Raw genomic sequence first — 18,497 nt, forward strand, 5'->3', positions numbered from 1 at the left:
ATTTGATGTCATGGTGCCTTGGAGACAGACTGATTTACTGAACAAATTATCTAATTCTATAGATCTCACACAGTGTTTATCAACAAAAAGCCTTTCCGTTCACATATCATACACTCAATTCTTCCCATCATAATTCAGATAAATATTCTTTATTTGGGGGGAAATCAGGCTATAGTATTGGCCGAACCTGGGTTTAATATTTCAATGATAAAAGATTTGGAGCTCAAGACTGTGAAAGAAAGTAGGGCATGTTAATGATAGTAAAGACAAGCTCCAAGCCCGAGAAAACGAAGACGTCTTTAAGATGTAGCTTGAGTTTCCCTGCCAAACATCCCCCTCAAACCATGGGAGATTTGGTTGAGAGAATTTCTTAGGTTTCTTTCAGCCACAAAGAAAACATTTTAGCCTCTCAGTAATCCTTCCTGAAGCCCTCCCTAAGCTCCAAGGGCCCTTCCTCCCTCGGCCATCCCTCCAGCCCCGTCTGGGACCCTCGAGGAGCGTCTCTGTATACTGAAGCCCAGCACACACACCATTCACCATCTCTCCATGACCCCTCAGGGACCCAGCTGACCTTCCTGTTGACGTCAAAGTAAATCAAGAGCGGGAGCCGGTGCAAGTGAGGGGCTCCACCCAGGGGGCTGGAGGTCTAATCACCGTGTTCCTCACAAAAGCCACAGAGGAAACATTAGCATTCCTGAATCTGCCCACCATCACTCACACTGCAGCCTCTGCATATGTACACAGGTACACATATACAGTCAGTGGAGGAAAGTAACATCTACTCAGGAAAAATATCATTCATTTTTCATTGATTTTTATCTGACACCTATGGTGGTTAAGATTCTACAGGCAAAACATGTGACCAGCTTCTAAAATCCAAAGCATTAGTTCAGATCCTCAGTGTTTGGCAGCAAAATTGTGTTATTTGTGAGTTTGAGTTGAGCTTTTTGCTGTTTTCTATCATTGTAAATTCAATAACTTGGGGATTTTGACAGGGAAATAATGATATTGCAACTAAATTCTGACATTTTAAAGACCAGTCGATAAAATAAGAAAATTCTGCATTAAATCAGACAGAGGATGAGTCCTTGCTCCTGGGTTACATTTCAGCTTTAATCTGGCTGAAGGAATTGGGCTCAGAGAGTGCTACTCCCTGGACAAGTTGTGCTTCTTGTGAAATGATTGTTTTATTGTTGCACCGTGTACAACATTTGCTCATATCAATAATGGGATATGCTCCAATGCATCAGCCAACCCCTAGGAGAGAATCTAGTCTCATTTGACTCATCTGATTTCACATTTGTGGCAAAGCAGGTTTGAAGAAGACGCAGACATGATTGAATATTCACAACTTCCTGCTTAAAGTTTCTCTCTGATCATATGGACGCTCTGTACAGGAGAGAGAAAACTCCAGATGGACATCTTTAAGATTCCCAAATCCTTCTCTTTTCGCTAGCAGGAGTTTTGGGGTCAAGGTGTGAAGGGAGGACCAAAAGACCCGTTTCCCACAATCCCTCCACAGCTATAGCCCCCCAGCTGTTCAAGGGCTTCCATAACAACAGCTGCGCAGAGGTTTAGTGGTTCATGTTGCTATGACAACAGCAGGATCAATTGGCATGCACAGACTCTCAGTGCTAATAGCGAAAGTGACATTATGCCATAATTTCATTTCAATAAAACACAGGCAGGTTTTTTACTGCACTAAGATTCAGGAGGACATAAAAAGGAGGCAAATAATTAATTTTGCATGATAATGTGAGTGGCTCACGCGCCCAAAACTAGCAGGAATCTCCCACGCATATTGACAACCAACCCAGCAACCTCACACTTCAAATTCATTCCCTGGCATTGAAGATTAACTCCGTACAGAGTGTGACTGTTTCCAGGCTCATACAATAGAAGCTAAATAAGTCCTCATGCCCGGCAGCTGTATGTGCCACAGATCACTGACCGGCAGGATGTGCAACAATCAGAAATATTTCTGTTCTCCTGACAAACAGGATATCGGGTCACTTGGCCACCTTAACAGTGAGGAATCAGACACTATGGGGGGGGATTTACACTATTGTACAAGAACCACGTTCAGCTGTACTTGATGTCTACACATGTGGGACAGCAAAATCTCAGGTGACGTATCACAGACAGACTCCTCAAATGTTTCCAGTGACTCTGGAAAGGCAGAAGTGACCTCCTTATGACTGAAAACCTGCATTATGGTGCATCACTCTTCATTTTCATGCATTTAACAGTTAGTAAAAGCTTAGTTCCTGCGGCTTTAATCCAGTCGGCAAAACTTCAACCATTTGAGGCTAATTCCTGCAAATTACAAGGGGCTCACGATGACAATGGCAGGTATTCCCACAGGAGTAACTGGAGCAGGCGTGGCGTCGCCACGGGTTTAAGCCCAACGTTTAACGAGCATGCAGCTGACACAGGCAGCTGTGCCAGACAAAACACAGCACAAACACTTACATTTAGTCTACACACATCAACATGAGCACTTTGTCCAGCTGCTACACACACACACACCATCTAACTTGTAGCATGACACAAGGTTCTGTAACTTTGTGTCTGTGCCACTAATCGACTCTTGGCTGATATTTGACATTGATTATTCCTCTCTGTCTCACAGAATATGATAGCCCCTTGTGAACAGTGGGGGAAAGCCAAACAGGAATCCACTGCTAAAAATACCCATGTCGTGATGAGTCAGGATGGATTGAGCAAACAAAAAGAGACCAGTATAATTTCCTCCAGACTTTTGGAAAAGAAGTTCCAATCCTCTGTGCCACCAGTGGATTCCTCTATTTAATGAATCAAGCTGCATCAAGAAGAGAGAAAAAAAGAATCTGCAGACTAGTGGGATAAAAAGAGATTATCCAAATGGAGGTTAATGATGTGAAAAAGAATCACAGACTTAAAGAGAATAAAGGTGCAGGAACATAAAAGTATTTTGTACTGAGATGTTTGGGGGTGTTCAGTGACTTTGAATTGCTCAATATTGACTAATACTTTACAGGGATATATACACATATCATATATCCTCCTTACATGGAGTTCATCATAGATATGTCAGTTTAAGCCTGATTGTTCATACCAACATCAGCTCTCCTTGTATCAACCTTTCAGCACGGTTAACATTCAGCATGATTCTCAAAATTACAGTTTTCTCACTATCCAGTGCAGGTATTATGTTTCAACCTTCCAACTTCCCAAATTCAATAAAAATCAGGTGGGTAGTGAGCTACTGCACATAGCATCTGTCATCTGAACCATGCTCCTCAAACCCCTTTAGGCTCCGGTGGGGCTCTTGCACTCATGTGCTCTTTCACTTAAACAAAGGCAACTACAAGGGTCTGTTTTCAGGTGGGCCTCAGCAGGCTCTCTGTGCAGAGTATCTGAGTAGCTCTGTTTCACTTTAAAGCATGTTATTCTTTGTTGCTATTAACTATGCACCTTTATTACTATGAACTATCATGCCACCTCAGCTCAACTCATCAGCCCAAGTCATTTTACATAATTTTCTTTGTTTCTTCAAACAATTGAAAAGATTTATCGAGGACCAAAATACCTTGAAAGTAAATCTAACAATGGAGTCAGTATTCTCACAACAGACAATGGAAGCAGGTTAAATTATGTTAACCTGGTGACAAATGCTTTAATTGTATTGAAAAAAACAAAACAAAAAATAGTAGTTGTCTAAATGACTAATGAGATATTGTTGCAGCACAGGAAGTATATCAGAACAGAAGAAAACAGTGACACTGGTTTACTCTTTTTAATTCAACTTTTTAAATAGTTTGCCATTACAGATTTCTATTGTGCTAGCAGGCACAAACCCATCAATGAATTAAAGATTTTCTTGATATTAACTGAGAGTTCTGCCATATGTCCCCATGTATGCAGGGGTGTACCAGTGAGTGGAACAGTAGAACTAAGAAACCAGGGCCCTTAAAATGCATGAAGTTAAAATGTAGTTTTTATTAGAAATTTAGAAGTGTTATGTCAAAGAAAACACTGTGACAGACTATTTTTTGACACAGAATCCTCCCTTGAGTCTCCAAAACACAGAACAGTCCAGACAGACAGGTGGGCCAGTCCTTTGGGCTATAGTGCTATGCGATATCCACCTCAAGTCTTTCAGTGTAGTGTCCATCCTCCACTGATTTCTTTGTGTGAAAAAGTCTCCTCCATTATCACAAAAAAGACATTTAAATATTGGGAAAGTTCCTAAAATAATGTGATGTGCTCTGAAAGTGAGAGAACTTAATCAAACCTTTTTTCATAGTTATGGTCTCTATGATGAACCAGTGAGATTACATAATAGGACACAATGGAATGGACAATGAAAAATTAATCTGAGACTGATTATTTTGTTCTTTTGTCTATTGAAGACTGATTGGAATCAATGTTGTACTGAAAAACCCATAGAGAGCAACTACAATTACAGATCAGGACAAGGTGACATCTTAACAATTATAATCAATACTGCATTATCCTGCCCCTTTATATCTCTTTGAATTATGTGCAAACAGATGAGACATAGTGGTAGGACATGCTGGATTACTTTACACTGGCACAAAACAGGAAGCTGCTCTTCAAATGAATACGAGGGCTGTGTCTAAAATCACCCCCTTGTTACTTTCAGTGCTACTATGCCACCCTCTACCATTTTACTTGAGTGTTCAAACTCTGTGAGTGTGAGACTGTGAAATATATTCACTATATAGCCCTTAAAAATTCTCACAATGGAACGAAATCTGTAGTGTATACAGCATGTATACTGTTAGCAATTCCACAATAGATTTTATAGAAGGGGGAAAAACATTGTGCAACTCGACACCTCAGTAATCCACACAATGATTATTCATACTATAAGTGTCTGAAATCTAAATCTGCAGCTCACTATAAGTAAACTACTTACTGTCTGTTATATAAGAGCAGCAAATCAGTGAACAAAAGACTGATTTTGGACACAGCTGAGGCTTTCTGTTTCCTTCAGGAAAACATGCACCATAAAAAGATAGATGATGCCCAAAGAAAGCTTCAGTTTAAGCAGCATTATCCTCTTTGTGACATGAATGGAAACAGCCACAGTTTGTTTACCAATCGCTTCCATTATGGCATTAATATATAGGTAACAATTATAAAGTGTAAAAAAAGGGTAATGTTTTTTTTTGTTTTTTTTTTTGCAGTGAATTTAAACACTTTCATTGTCTGGGCATGAATCAGACAGGGAAGGCCGGGAAGACGGAAACACAATGGACTTGGCAGCGACGGCCGAGGCAGAACAGACAGTGAGGAATTCCCCATCAGTGTCTGAAGTGAGCTAACCTTTTTTTTTTTCTTCTTTCTGACTCTTCCCTCCTGGTGAGAATCCAAAGGAAGAAACTTAACTCTTTCACTGACATGCTGGATGTCTGCTTCAGTTGTTTGCTCACTGCGCACAGTTCCTCAGAATAATACATGGACTGACCGTACAGGATTTACTGATAGTCAGGTTTTCTCTGTGGTCTCGCCTATGCATTTCCACACATTAGGAATGCACCACTTATTTCACAGGGCCCCCGCAGCTCCATATCCAGGTAGTTAAATACAAAGTACTTTCTGTCCATTTCCCAGGACAGAAAATAGTGTCTTTAAAACTAAGGTGCTCTGCCATCTGTATTAAATGTCTGTGGCAGTTTATGTATACTACTGACCGTGGGGGAAAGAGGGACAGCAGCACGCCAGCTCACTGAGATGGAGAGAGACAGAGCAATTCACACAGGCTTTTGGAAAAGAGTCAAAGTGACAAAAACTCAGACAGCATATTCTCAATCAATTTCTCCATCCTCTTTCTCCGTCCTTACGCTATCTCACTCGTACACAACCATATAAGCAAGCCTGTTTTGAAGTGGGCATCAAGAAGACAGGTTTCAGTCATCCCTCATCTCTTGCCACGGTACGTCTCACTGACTGATAGCCATGACTTTCAGCGAGACACCTCCACACCTCTGTGTTAACCCTACCCGTTAAAGAAGCACACCAAGTTTTTGGGAGGTTGGTCCATTTGTCAAATTAAAACTTACGTATACACTGTGTTAGGGTAGATAATAATAAACTGATGTAAGGTCTAATAAAGAAGTAAGAAACTGAACTTGATGTATAACTGTTTCACATTTCAGCGTCCATCACTCACCTGTCTAATGGAACAGATATGCTTTTATTTTCTCAAATCTTATCAATCCACTCTGAGTCAAAGACACACATCACTACAGGACACCCTGTGCTTTTGAAAGCTCTGAGTCAATGTCTTTTTCTTTGGCACACAAAGTGAAGCATAATCTCCACAGGCAGCTGTTCAAATCATAGAGATCTCCAGCTGTTTCTATGTTATGAACTTATTAACAGTATGCAAAATGGTTGCTCAAGGCCCTCATTTGAGCTTGCTGGTCTCACTGAAGTGACTCAATGAATTAATAAAAACAAGTTTTTTTTTTCTTGTGCACTGCTCAAGTAGCTGACTTGATAACTTTTTGTACAGTAAATCTGTGATATTTCTCAGCCTGGTGGAAAAAAAAAGCTGCTTCTGAGGATGGAGGTGGCTGGAGTTACTGGATTAGACTGAGCAGTCAGATGCTTCAGTAACACCGGCATCTTGTTTTTGATGTGTCACAGTTTCTATGTAGGTGACTGAATTATTTCTGTGTATAATTAATTATTAAAATTAAAAAAAAATGTCACCTAAGTGACAAGTGTCTTTTTCTATCTAATTCATTTAATATCAGGTCACATTTCAAGGGCTAATAACATACTATAATTGTCATGCATGCTGAACCTTGTTATAACCTAAAATACACAAATCTTGAAGTATCAGCATGGAGCACTTGAGCAATCTACTTTGGACACAAAGATTCACTGACGAGATGAACTTTTCCGCCCTCAAAAAACTTTTTTTAACAAACAAATCTGACCTGCAATCAGCACTATCACATTTCAAACTCCCATTTGCACCACACTGACACTATAGCAATGCCTAAACAGTGCCAGCAGGGAGACGGGCACAGGCATACCACAGGGGTATGGAGACCTTGACCGTAGGAAAGCGGGCTGAGGGTGGAGTGTGGCGGGGGAGGGGGGTGAGGGCAGTTGAAAGGCTGTCTCTGCTCTCCCAGTGAGAGCTTTGCCACATAGCAGCAGACATGACACTGTACCGCCTCCAAGCTGCCGTATTTATCCCGCACGCCGGCTCAGCAGCTGTTTTAGCACAGAGCTGCCATCACTCTTTGGAGATAAACCTTTATGAAGTTACACAGGGAGTGGGATGTGTGTGTGTGTGTGTGTGTGTGTGTGGGTGCATGACTCTGTGTCTTATTTTTTTATTCTTTTACACAATATTTCTCAGTCTGTGATAATTAAAGTCCTCTAAACTTTGTTATCAATTCCTCAGAGATGCTTTGTCACATCTTTGGCTGCAAACTTTTCTATTTGGAGGAAACTAAACAGGGTTTTGATCATTTTCAGATTTTTATTTAGAAATTGTGTGGGTTATATGAATAACTAACGAATCTGTGGAGAGAACAATGTGCCTGTACTCTGTCATGCTGTGTCTGCTAGGCAACACAGATGTAAATGATATACATGCAGTGAGTATTACTGTATTTTACCCAAAAATTCTGCAAACCGTCTCTGTCTCTATAATTACAGTTGCATGTGCCCATGGCATTTATTGACAATAGCAGAAATCACATTGAATTTAATTACATAAACTCTGACAACCATCTTTTTTCTAAATAATGGCTGTCATTACATTCTGAATATGAGTTTTGATTTCTTTTTTGTCTCTTAACAACTCACTGAATTATTAAAAATCTCAATGCTGAAAATAGCTCATTATGTTTGTGTTTTACAGGCTTTTGGCACAGGTTAGTGAAAGGTGGAACTGCCAAAAATGCAGGACCAAAAAAAAAAAAAACCTGCAACTGAAACATTTGGCGTCAAAGAAGTTGTTCTTGTTATTGGTGGAGGAAAAAAAAGTGAGTGAGTTGCTGCTGGCTGCTTTTAACACTGTCTCTGGTGAAAGATAATTCTGCAGTGTGACCAAACTATATAACTATAATCTGTGGGGGCGATTTATGAACAAATGTTTAAGAAGTACTAAGGCATTCAAATCATTTTGGTGGCTGCAAGTTTCCTCAAGTTAAATATAAAACTTTTTAAAGCCTTTAAATGAAACTGTGGACATCACTGCTCATTTCTCACCAGAGCAGAAAGAACACCATGTTTGAGGTTCACATTCCCTCTATTTATATACATCACTTTTCACTGGTGTTTAATAAAGACGCTGTGAAAATTAGATGTTAATTGGGTTGTAAAATTTGAAGTTATTGCGTTTTCAAAAATCCCTACACCTTTATAGGCAGTTCAGACTAACTCCAGGCAAGACATCAGAACTGGACTTGGTCCTGATTGGCTCCCCTCATTAAATAGGAACTGAAATGTTTCCAAGCAGGGCAACATTAAACTGGAAACGCATCCAGAAGCAGGTTTACCTAATTTAAATTGGAGGAGTTGTTGTTGGTGGTGCATAATAGCCATATTAGGCCTGGTCTGCTCTCACCTCAGTTTAGGTAGTTCAAATCACAATATGACTGAGCTTCATTTACAGTATTGGTAAAATGAATTAATGAGATGTTTCTTATCTGGAGATATTTTACATTTGAAATGTGAATATATGTGAACATGATGGAACCTTTGATGGCAACCTGTAAATCCTTGAATATGTCAGAATCATTCCATAAAAATTTAAGGGCATGCTCAGTCCATTGTATCAACAGCAGAACACCAAATCCTGCTTACTTGTGATATCTCCACTGAAATGAAGCACATCTGTCATTTGGATTGGACAAGATCTATGTAGCAGACAGCTGCCAAAGTCAAGTAGCATACTGGTCTGTCTTTCACAATAGTCTCTATTATGCTCTTATGTCTTGTTATGTCTTCTGCATATAAACTACTGCCTGCTCCAGACCCCCAATTCAAAGGTAAAATACATTACAAGGTACATTTCTTCACATGAGGAATTTCCCCCAAAACAGACAGGGGAAGTGGACATACATGCAAATACACACACACACACACATACACACACACACCACAAAATAAATTTAAAGAGGAATATTTGTTGAGACAGTGGAGTGACATGAAAAGCTCCTTTTTTCCTGCATTTCTCACTTTTCAGGAATGTCTTGAACAATACAATCTTTGCGAGAGCAAACCTCTTATCGTGGCACATATCCTAACATGCTAATTACCCCACACACAGTTTGAGTTCATTTATTATGCATGAAATAATCTAATATGATGACTGTGATAATTATGCGCAAATAGATAAGATAAAAGAGTAGTAACCAATTATGGCGCAGGAGTTGGGAAAAGTAATTATTCTTTGTAGTGGAAAGAAGTCTTGGTTTGGAAAAAGAGGATTCGGTCTGCTTTTTTCACTCAGTTCACAGTGCTGCAATTAACATGTGAAATCACGTCTGCACTCCCTGATAATGTTTAAGGAATATTTTCTTGATTAAGAATACAGTAACACAGAAACTGTGCCTTGTCGTTTTAAGCATTTAAGGATGTAAAAGCATTTCAGTGAGTGATCAAGTGTAAAAACAAATCAATAATAGTATAGAACCTGCTTAGGAAAGGTTTGTAAAACGGCTGCTGAAATAAACTCTTTTCTGCATAAATTCATTTACAGCAATGTGTCTGTTATGATAATTGTGCACGCTCGCTCCCTGAGTATCTTCACACACCCCAGAAACCTGACATGTTTACATTATAACTTGAAAGGCAACACGACTCGATGCCTTGGGTCTCGTCAGCAACAGCAAATCAGAAAGGACACTAAAAGGAAGGAGTGGTGCTTAAAGTCGAGCGCTCGCAAATCAGACGTGTGTTGCAGAGTCATTAAATATTACCACTTCTAAAATCAGAGTTGGCGTGTGGTTAGCCCGCACCACTGTACAAACATACTTAACACAGCGCAGCTTTCTTTGACAAATTATGTGCCTGCCACTGCAAATCACAGGAAACTCCACAGTAATTTAATTTTTCTGTGACTGTTTTGGCTTGAATTTTGTTGTAAATCAAACTTTTATGTGATGGAATGTGGCAGCCTGGAAACAGAGTTTAACTGAGCTTAATATGTCGGCATGCATTCTGCTCGTAAGGAAGGAGAGACATATTTCACGGCTGCTCTTGGATACTTTGGATAAGATGCAAACTTGAGTCATTGCTGCAGCAAACAGTAAAAGGACAGAGGGAAGAAAAAAGGAACATGATTAATAAACAGAGCAAATGAGGGTTATGCAAGACCATATAAACAAAGTCATATTATATACTAACGCCAAATTTGTACAATATAAACAAGCATTATCTGAGAGAAGATTGTCTTACTGACCTCTAACTAAAACCACATTTATCTGACTCAGGCGTACACACGTCATCTTCACACTCATCCGGAAACCTCTGTCACCCATTACCCCATCCAAGTCTCCCTTGGACTGCTGCAGTTGACTCATGATTACTTGCAGACCCTAAGCTTCAGGCCAAACAAGGTACTCTCAGACAACAAAAGCAAAGCGGAAGATATCTCTCACAAACAATACCAAACTATGGTTAACAGGACTGCCAGATTTCTAAATTCACACCAAACATCAGCACAATGGGGAACATTTTCTTGAAAGAGATGTTTTTACGTAGGTGTTGATCCAGCAGGCACTTCAAAACAGGAAAAAAAAACAGATACAAATAAGAATGCGAGGAAAGCAACTTAACTAACCGTTGGCTCTTCATGTGCTCTGTAGCTTTAAACTTGAGGTTAATGTCAGTGGTGCTCGTGTTGCCTTACACTCTCAGCAAAGTCATAATGTTCTGAATGTAATGAAGTGAGGAGAGGAGAAAGCAAGGACGATGAACACAGCCAAGACGGCAATCGCTGTATTCCATGTGGTTTGTTCGAACAGCTGATGTTCGGAATAACTAAGTTACTGTATGATTATGCAGAAATGACTTTTTCACAGACGGGTTTATTTGGATATTAAGCTATGTCCCTCAGAAGAAAAACAAAGAACACATTAACCAAGCTAATTAGTTTCTTATAAACTCTGTAAATTGTAGTAAACTATTGAAAAAGTTTGGGATTCACTACATCCACAATACACTCCTGGTTTTACAAAAACAAAGTGAGAGACATGAAAGTATTAAGACTGTCTTAATTTGCTTTAAAGTTCAGACAACATGGCAGATGAAGTGAAAAGCATTAAAGTGAAATCAACTGAAGTACAATGGATGCCCCTGCTGTTCCAAATAACTTAATGATGGGTCTATAAAATTAGTTAGAGACTTACAGTTTGTTAAATATAACATGACTCTGTAATACTATGCAGCACTAATGCAGTACTATGTGCGATGCATCATAAATGAATTAGAAGCGTAAAACCAGCACACAAGCAGTATATTTACAAATGATAGTCACATTGGAATTCTATATAGATAACACGATATCCATATTATTATCAGGTTGTTGTGTCTGGTCACTATATACTTCCTGTCCCAAAATGTGTCTTTTGTTATTTTGTATTGTACCATACTATGTAGCATTAGCAGCATTATTACAGTATCAGAGGCATTTTGAACCTTTGGGCTCTGATAAGAACTGATATGAATCCAGCACTGAGACATCAGGGATGCCAAAAGCCTTAATGAAATATTATACAGGAATAAAACCATGTAGTCCTCCTTTAATATTTTAAGAGCGACAATTCTTGTGAAACACCATAAAAGATGTAGCCTTCCACGGGAAAACGAAATGCACTTTGACTGAAGCCTGTGCTGTCATAAAATCATGGCACTTTTATAGCAGGGGACAGGACTACATAAAGGTAAGTCATTTGCAGCTAATAAGTGCGATCACTAAAATGCATTAGGGCAAATTATTCTGTCCTTGCCACTGTGCAATGCTTTTACTAAAGTCTGTTGATAAGCTGCTGTTTCACCCAAGAGCTTATACACTAACAAGTGTTTCATCAGCCATCTGCAAAGACCACTTGGAGATTAACAACACGGTATACAAATGGATTTGAAGAGAAAGCCACTTTTGTTAAAGTCTAATGTCAAAATAAAGGAGCAGCTATAGACTGAGTGAAAATATTGTCCTTCAGATCAATGGTGTCCTGGAGTGCAATAGGCTGAAACATTCAGATGAGATGTGAGTGGCAGAGCACACAACAGAGTTAGACACTTGAATAATATCTTTGGAGAGGATTCTGAAAAATGGAACCATGTTCCAGTAAATAGCCTTTGGAGGTCACAACTTTAGCGCTGCTGCATTTCTACTCAAAGTGCAGCAGACTTTAATAGGCTGCTCTGCCGATAATCAAAGTGGTGTGATTTCAAAAGGCCACCTACCACCATTTCAAAGAGGTTAATTTTTCATCTCTATTGCACATTGTGCATGTTGTCTTGTGTCTTGGGCACTCAACCTATCTCTTTCTGCAGCTCCTCTGTGAATTAATACAGCTGTAAATGCACCCAAGAGTGAAAGAAAACAGCGTCAGGAGGTAATCAGGGATTCAAAAGCACTTCACAGTGCTGATACAAGTTAGCTTAGTGTTCACAAAAATAACCTCTGTTGATGCGTACTTGGCTGTAAAAGTTCTTCTGTTTGCCTTCAACTTTGTAATAAGAGTTACTCTGACTCACAGAGGAGGAACAGCAGCCTTCCTGCTGGCAACGGCACTGCAGTGCTGCAAAACAGCTGGTACTATACCTGCAGTACGGAGAGACTGAAGTTTAGGAGAAAGAAAAACATACTAATAGTACAATAGCAATTTTGCTAACGGTGTCAAGCTATAAGCTGGAAACATACATTTGTATTTGGAGAAAAAAAGGCAGTGTTACTTTTATGGCCGACAGATTCATGCTATTAGCATGGACAAGCAGCACTGATAACATTTCACTCTTAACTAAGTTTTAAAGGGTATTACACTGTGGGAGATTTTAGCAATGGCAGTGACACCAGTTTGGCCCATGCATTTATTCATTTTCAAAGGAAGCACAAATATGCAGCCACACAGTGCTTGCTGGGATATTCTCTGCTATGATCTGCTGTTGAATTCAAATCAAATATTTTGAACCTCACCCAGCTCAGCTGTTACCAGGACTCTCAAATATAATAAATTCAGGATTTACTGGCAGGCTTCATATTTCTCTGTGTGAAGCTCTACTCATTTATTAGGATTATCTACATTCCACCAGAGATAAGAACCAAAGGCACAATGAGGTTTAGAGTCTTGTTAAAGGTCTGTAAATGCAGAATATATAATAAGCTGTTGCTAATTTGATTTTGTGCTTGATCCTTGAATAATAACCACTGATGTCTAAAAATAATATATTTTAATTGTTTTTAGTGCAAAAATAATGACATCAAAAGCAGATTTATACTAACAGCATGAACACTGAAGACATAAGAGAATGGAAATAGCCTACTTCTTATACATCTTTGAAATACATTTCATCCACAGTAAACCCTGTATATGTGAGTGCATCCTGCTGGTGAAAAACCTAAGCCGTATTTGACTTAGTTTATGGAATGTGTCCCTGCTGGGTTTTCATTTCCTCTGTCTGAAAAAAGGAAGGCAATCAGAGTACTGATGCTAAAATCATTACCTAATGACTAAAGCCTTTGTATGACTTCCTCCATGCTGCGACATTCACTGTTAAACCACACATCTCATATAATTGTGTGGAGTAGAGCGTTTCTGAAAGTTTGTTTGTGGACCGTCTGCAGGGCAGGGTAGATTGACTCAAATGTGCAACGTGCAAGTCCGATCAATCACTGAATCACATTCAGAAGAGCAATATGGACTTTTCTTACACGGAGGTATTCTTTTTTTCAGCAGTGGATGTTCTGATGACATACGAGCAAAGCCATATGGGGATGCTGCTGTAATCACATGTTGTGTAGTAAAGCAACACAAGATGTGATTTGTTCCAAACTGTGAGCATTTTGAAAATAAGCTGCTCATCAAGAACGCTCTGAAAGAACTTACATTGTTATACACATCAGTAAAGTCACCTGCATAAATTTCCTGCACAAACTGTGAGTGTGTTAACGTCAGAGGGATCTCAGGGCCATGGCAATAAAACACTTCATTTTTTGGAGAATTTGAGAATGAAATCACATTATTCTTCAGCAATCTTAAAATAACTGATTACAAGGAAATTGTATTTAATATTCTGCTATTTTTAAGATTTGAGAAGCGTTGTTAGTTTTGTTTCTATTTCAAACAAAGGAACTTTATTTTGAAGTATCCTGTTAATGTTTGAGCAATAATGCTGACAAAGTTACATCATTGTCTGACTGTAATTTTCAAACTTGTTAACCATACCAGAGCCCTATGCAGCATGTATTTTCATGACATCTCTATGTCCTTCCTGCAGCAAAGCTTCGTGATGTTGACAGTATGGAGGATCATTAAATTTGCCTGCTGCTCCTTTTGGAGCATAAATCAAGCCAATCCATCTCTCTCTGACCCAGCTCCCTGGTGGCTTACTTAGAGCCATGCCAATGCAGCACTGGCTGTGGAATGAGCAAGGGTAAGCATGCAAGGGCTGTCCTTAAGCTGAGCTGTCTGACGGTATAAACAGGCCTCTCCCTCGTCTTGAGAGCAATAGGGATCAAGCAGGCTTAGTGGGCATGACCTGTGAGGACCCAGATGGGGCCAAAACATGCAACACAACACAATTGTCTTTAGGATTGCTTCACTATTGAACAGGAGGAAACTAGCCAACATCACTTTGCTCACAGGCCCGGAACAGGACCTAGATGCACTCCGCTGAGGATTCCCTGCAGATTAAAGCCTTATGAATAATTCTGAACATCCTCGCTCTTTTTCCAGCCTGATTTAAGAAAATGAGGCCCTAAAAAACAGTTAGACATATCAAAATCTGATCACTAAGAGAAAGAGATCCTGCAATGCACGGCCTATTAGTCTTACAAGACCCTCAAAAAACCTTAGATCTTCTCAAGATATGATGTATTGGTTTCTCTGGCACTATGCAGGGTGGAATTAGAGGCAAAGGCGAAGGAAATGACAAGACATTTGTGCATGGTTTAATTTCCTCAATTGCTTTATGGTCATACATAAATGCTTAAATTGGTTTGTAACATATGCTCTCCTCGCTCTGTTTACTTCCTTCATTTAGTGTGACTGAATCACTTTATTAGTGATTATCCCCCCAAAAGCTGCAGGAATGCACAGCATCACACCTCATCATGTAATTTACCCATATAGTAGGAATGGGAATATGCAAATAGTGTCAGAGTATTTTGCGGCACAAAATATGCCCCTGGGCTGCTTGTCCAATGACACAAATCATCAATTAAGATCTCAGCAGGGTTTAGGGATAAACTAAATTGGCATTATCCCTATCTGACAATATGTAGAGCCATGTGGGGTACATCACAACAAAGAACAAACAACACTGAGGGTGATTGGTGGTGATGCGTTTCAACTCATTTCTGTGTGTGTGTGTGTGTGTGTGTGTGTGTGCGTGTGTGTGCACTGTCAAAATTAATTCCCAGCTGAATCATCCACTTTGAGACAATGACAAAGGTACACATTCATTTGAATAGTGTAAAAGGTAACAGACCTTCTTTTGGTCTTTGAACAGGGACTCACAGCAGCAACAACAGTGTCTTTCAAGCATCTACTTTCACAGGGGGTACGAGTTTGGCTCCTCGTGGGATTTTATGCTCAGCCCTCTGCACCTGCCCAATGTGTTTGACGGAGGGAGCTAAAGTGGTCCAAATCGCCATTGTGATTTCTCAGGGAAGCAGATGATTAGTAAACAAATGGTTCAGGCATATTTAATTAAGCTAATGTACTCCCCAGTGCTCAGAGTATAGTCTTTGCTGTGAGGGGCCTTAACTTTGCATCATACAGTTGTAACATTTTGCCATTGACAGATGACATTAAAGAAACTGTGATAGACAAGCAACAGTGTTTTTATATTTCCTGAACTTTACATTTGTTTATTTTCTTCAATTGTACATGTGTTTGCCGAAGCTGGACATGTAATGGTACAGTTATGAGATATTTGATGGGCTCAGATTATGGCTGACAGCAACTGAACAGATGAGCGGACATGGTTTAGCTCACAGGACTACCAAACCACAGCAAGTGACCTGCAAATCAGTGTCCTTTTAACTGCAAGATCATTAAAGTCAAATCAAACAGGGCCCCAGTGTTCCAGACAAGCTACCTGAGAGACACGGGCTCCGTCAAATCAAACTGACTGTGTTTCATGCCAGTCAAAACTCTCCTATGAGTGAAATAGTCATTTGAGCAATTGTGGAATAAACCAGTCATCTGAAAAAGAAAGTGGTGAGTGGCACACAAAGAGGGCCAGTGTTCGGTGTAGAGAGGTATAGCCAGAGCAGGGCTGAGAGTAAACATTAGAGCTCAGTAAGATGCAGATAGTTTTCACAAGGCACACTTCAATTAAAGATGCAGAGGAATTCATGAAGAAATGCCGACAGGATTAAACTGCCTGTCTGACCTTTTAAAATACTGATTAGAGGGAAAAAAAGCTCTTTGCTTTACATGACTCAGGAACAAATGCAAGACATTAGTTTTGTACAAGAAAGATGTCTCATTACTTTATGAAGTGCAAACATAAAATGGAGAAGTTACTTGTGTAAAAGAAGAATCAAAATTTTAGTTAATAAAAAAGCTCCATCTATAAATACAGGTGATTTTTTTTTCTTTTTAGTTTGACAAAAATATACTGGGGTTATTTGTTTATTTTGTCACAAACAAACACACACACACACACACACACACACACACAGATGCTACAACCTAGAATATAATTTATTACGAACAAAGAAAAATGCTGAATGAACCTGGATAAACACTGAGTGTAATTTATTTTACACAGAAAATCTTTTTTTTCACAAAACACCAACTTATCCAGTCAAATAAAAATAAATAAAAGCCTTTTAAAACACACCGCGTAACTTCTGCATTAATAAAAGCGCAGTAACAGCAGAAAGACAACACAACACGTTTTTTTTTTTTCACGGAAGATTCACACCATCAGATATTCACTGCTCATTTTTTTAAATCATCTAAATACGATGTGGCATTCCGGTGCTAACTGACAAAGCCGTGGAAATAAAATGCCAGCTTCCTGCAGCTATGCGCTCATTCTGTCTAATCCAGTCACTATTATTGTTACTAGTCTCTAAATTACAACCTTTTGCACAACAGCATCCGCCGCAAAATACAACACATCCTAGATACTTGCATCACAAACATTACCGACACATTTTTTTTAATCCAAACGCCGCATCAAGCAAAAGAAAAAAAAAATCCACTGGTCTTTCAGTCCAGCACAAAAATGCATCTCCTCTCCTTTCCCTCTCTCTTTTTTCTCCCCCTCCTCTACTTCTCCTTCCCTCCCTCCCTCTCTCTCTCTCTCCCTCTCTCCCTCCCTCACTCTCTCTCTTTCCCTCCCTCTCTCCCTCTCTCTCCCTCTCTCTCTCTCTCTCCCTCACTCTGGCCTGGCTGGCTGTCTGACTGTATGAATAATGTCCTGCCTTTTGTAATGAAGGGGGGGGAAAGGGGAAAAAAGGACGCTGAAGTGGAAAAGCCCTGCTCCCATGCACTGACATTGAAAATGAATGACAGCTTACCTGCATGCCAATCTTCATCAGACTGACACTGGGCTGACAGCACAGCCTATACTCCTCCACACAGCCGGTGACGTCAGCCACACCAGGCCCCTCCCACCTCCATCTCCATCTCCGCTCCCCGTTTTCCCAACACCGGGCCGCTGATGCCTTCCAGTGTCCATAGGAAATACGGCAATCATGTGTGGACATCCATGAGAAAGGTAGCCGCATCATCCTGGGAAAAGACAGAATGTACAGTTTGTGTTCAGCTTGTATATGACAGTACCTGCTGGTTCAAAGTAAAAACATGGAGGTTTAATCTTCCTGGTTGTTCCTGGTCAGTTTGAATGACAGCAAAATTAAGGATTTGTATCCAAAAGTAAAGCCTCTTTTATATTCTACTTTGACTTGAGGTAAAGAAAAGATGTCGTGCAACAAAGTTTTTATTTATTTATTTATTATTTTGAAGCATCACATCATGTCATCAGTCATTCTTTTTTAATCCAAGTCATTCTGGTCAATATTTTAGATAACTGAATTCAGTACAGTTACTAGAGAAAACAATGTATGACACCAGTGTATGGGTGTAAAATCCATCTCAACATTTGCTTATCTATTTAGTCATCTAATATGTGCACTACAGTCAGTTATTTGCTAATGGCTTTTTGGGGATTGGGTGAGGTCAGGTCAGGACAGGTTGCCAGACAGGGACCATAAGGCTCATTGCTTGATATAACCATCACTGTCACTCTCTTCAACCTGACTGACGTTTCTG

At 39.7% G+C, this 18,497-nt stretch overlaps 1 protein-coding gene across 1 annotated transcript in view; it reads right to left on the bottom strand.

Moving 5' to 3' along the window:
* The window catches only part of LOC108893724 (pbx/knotted 1 homeobox 2), a 91,464-nt gene that overhangs the window by 71,744 nt on the left and 1,223 nt on the right, over positions 1-18,497 (bottom strand). The window contains exon 2 of the mRNA XM_051078701.1: positions 17,744-17,957. The gene's annotated coding sequence lies outside the window, so the exon portion shown is untranslated. The remainder of the gene's footprint in view (positions 1-17,743; positions 17,958-18,497) is intronic.

This window comes from Lates calcarifer, linkage group LG20 (genome assembly GCF_001640805.2).
Source record: "Lates calcarifer isolate ASB-BC8 linkage group LG20, TLL_Latcal_v3, whole genome shotgun sequence".
In the NCBI taxonomy this organism is placed as follows: Eukaryota; Metazoa; Chordata; class Actinopteri; family Centropomidae; genus Lates; species Lates calcarifer.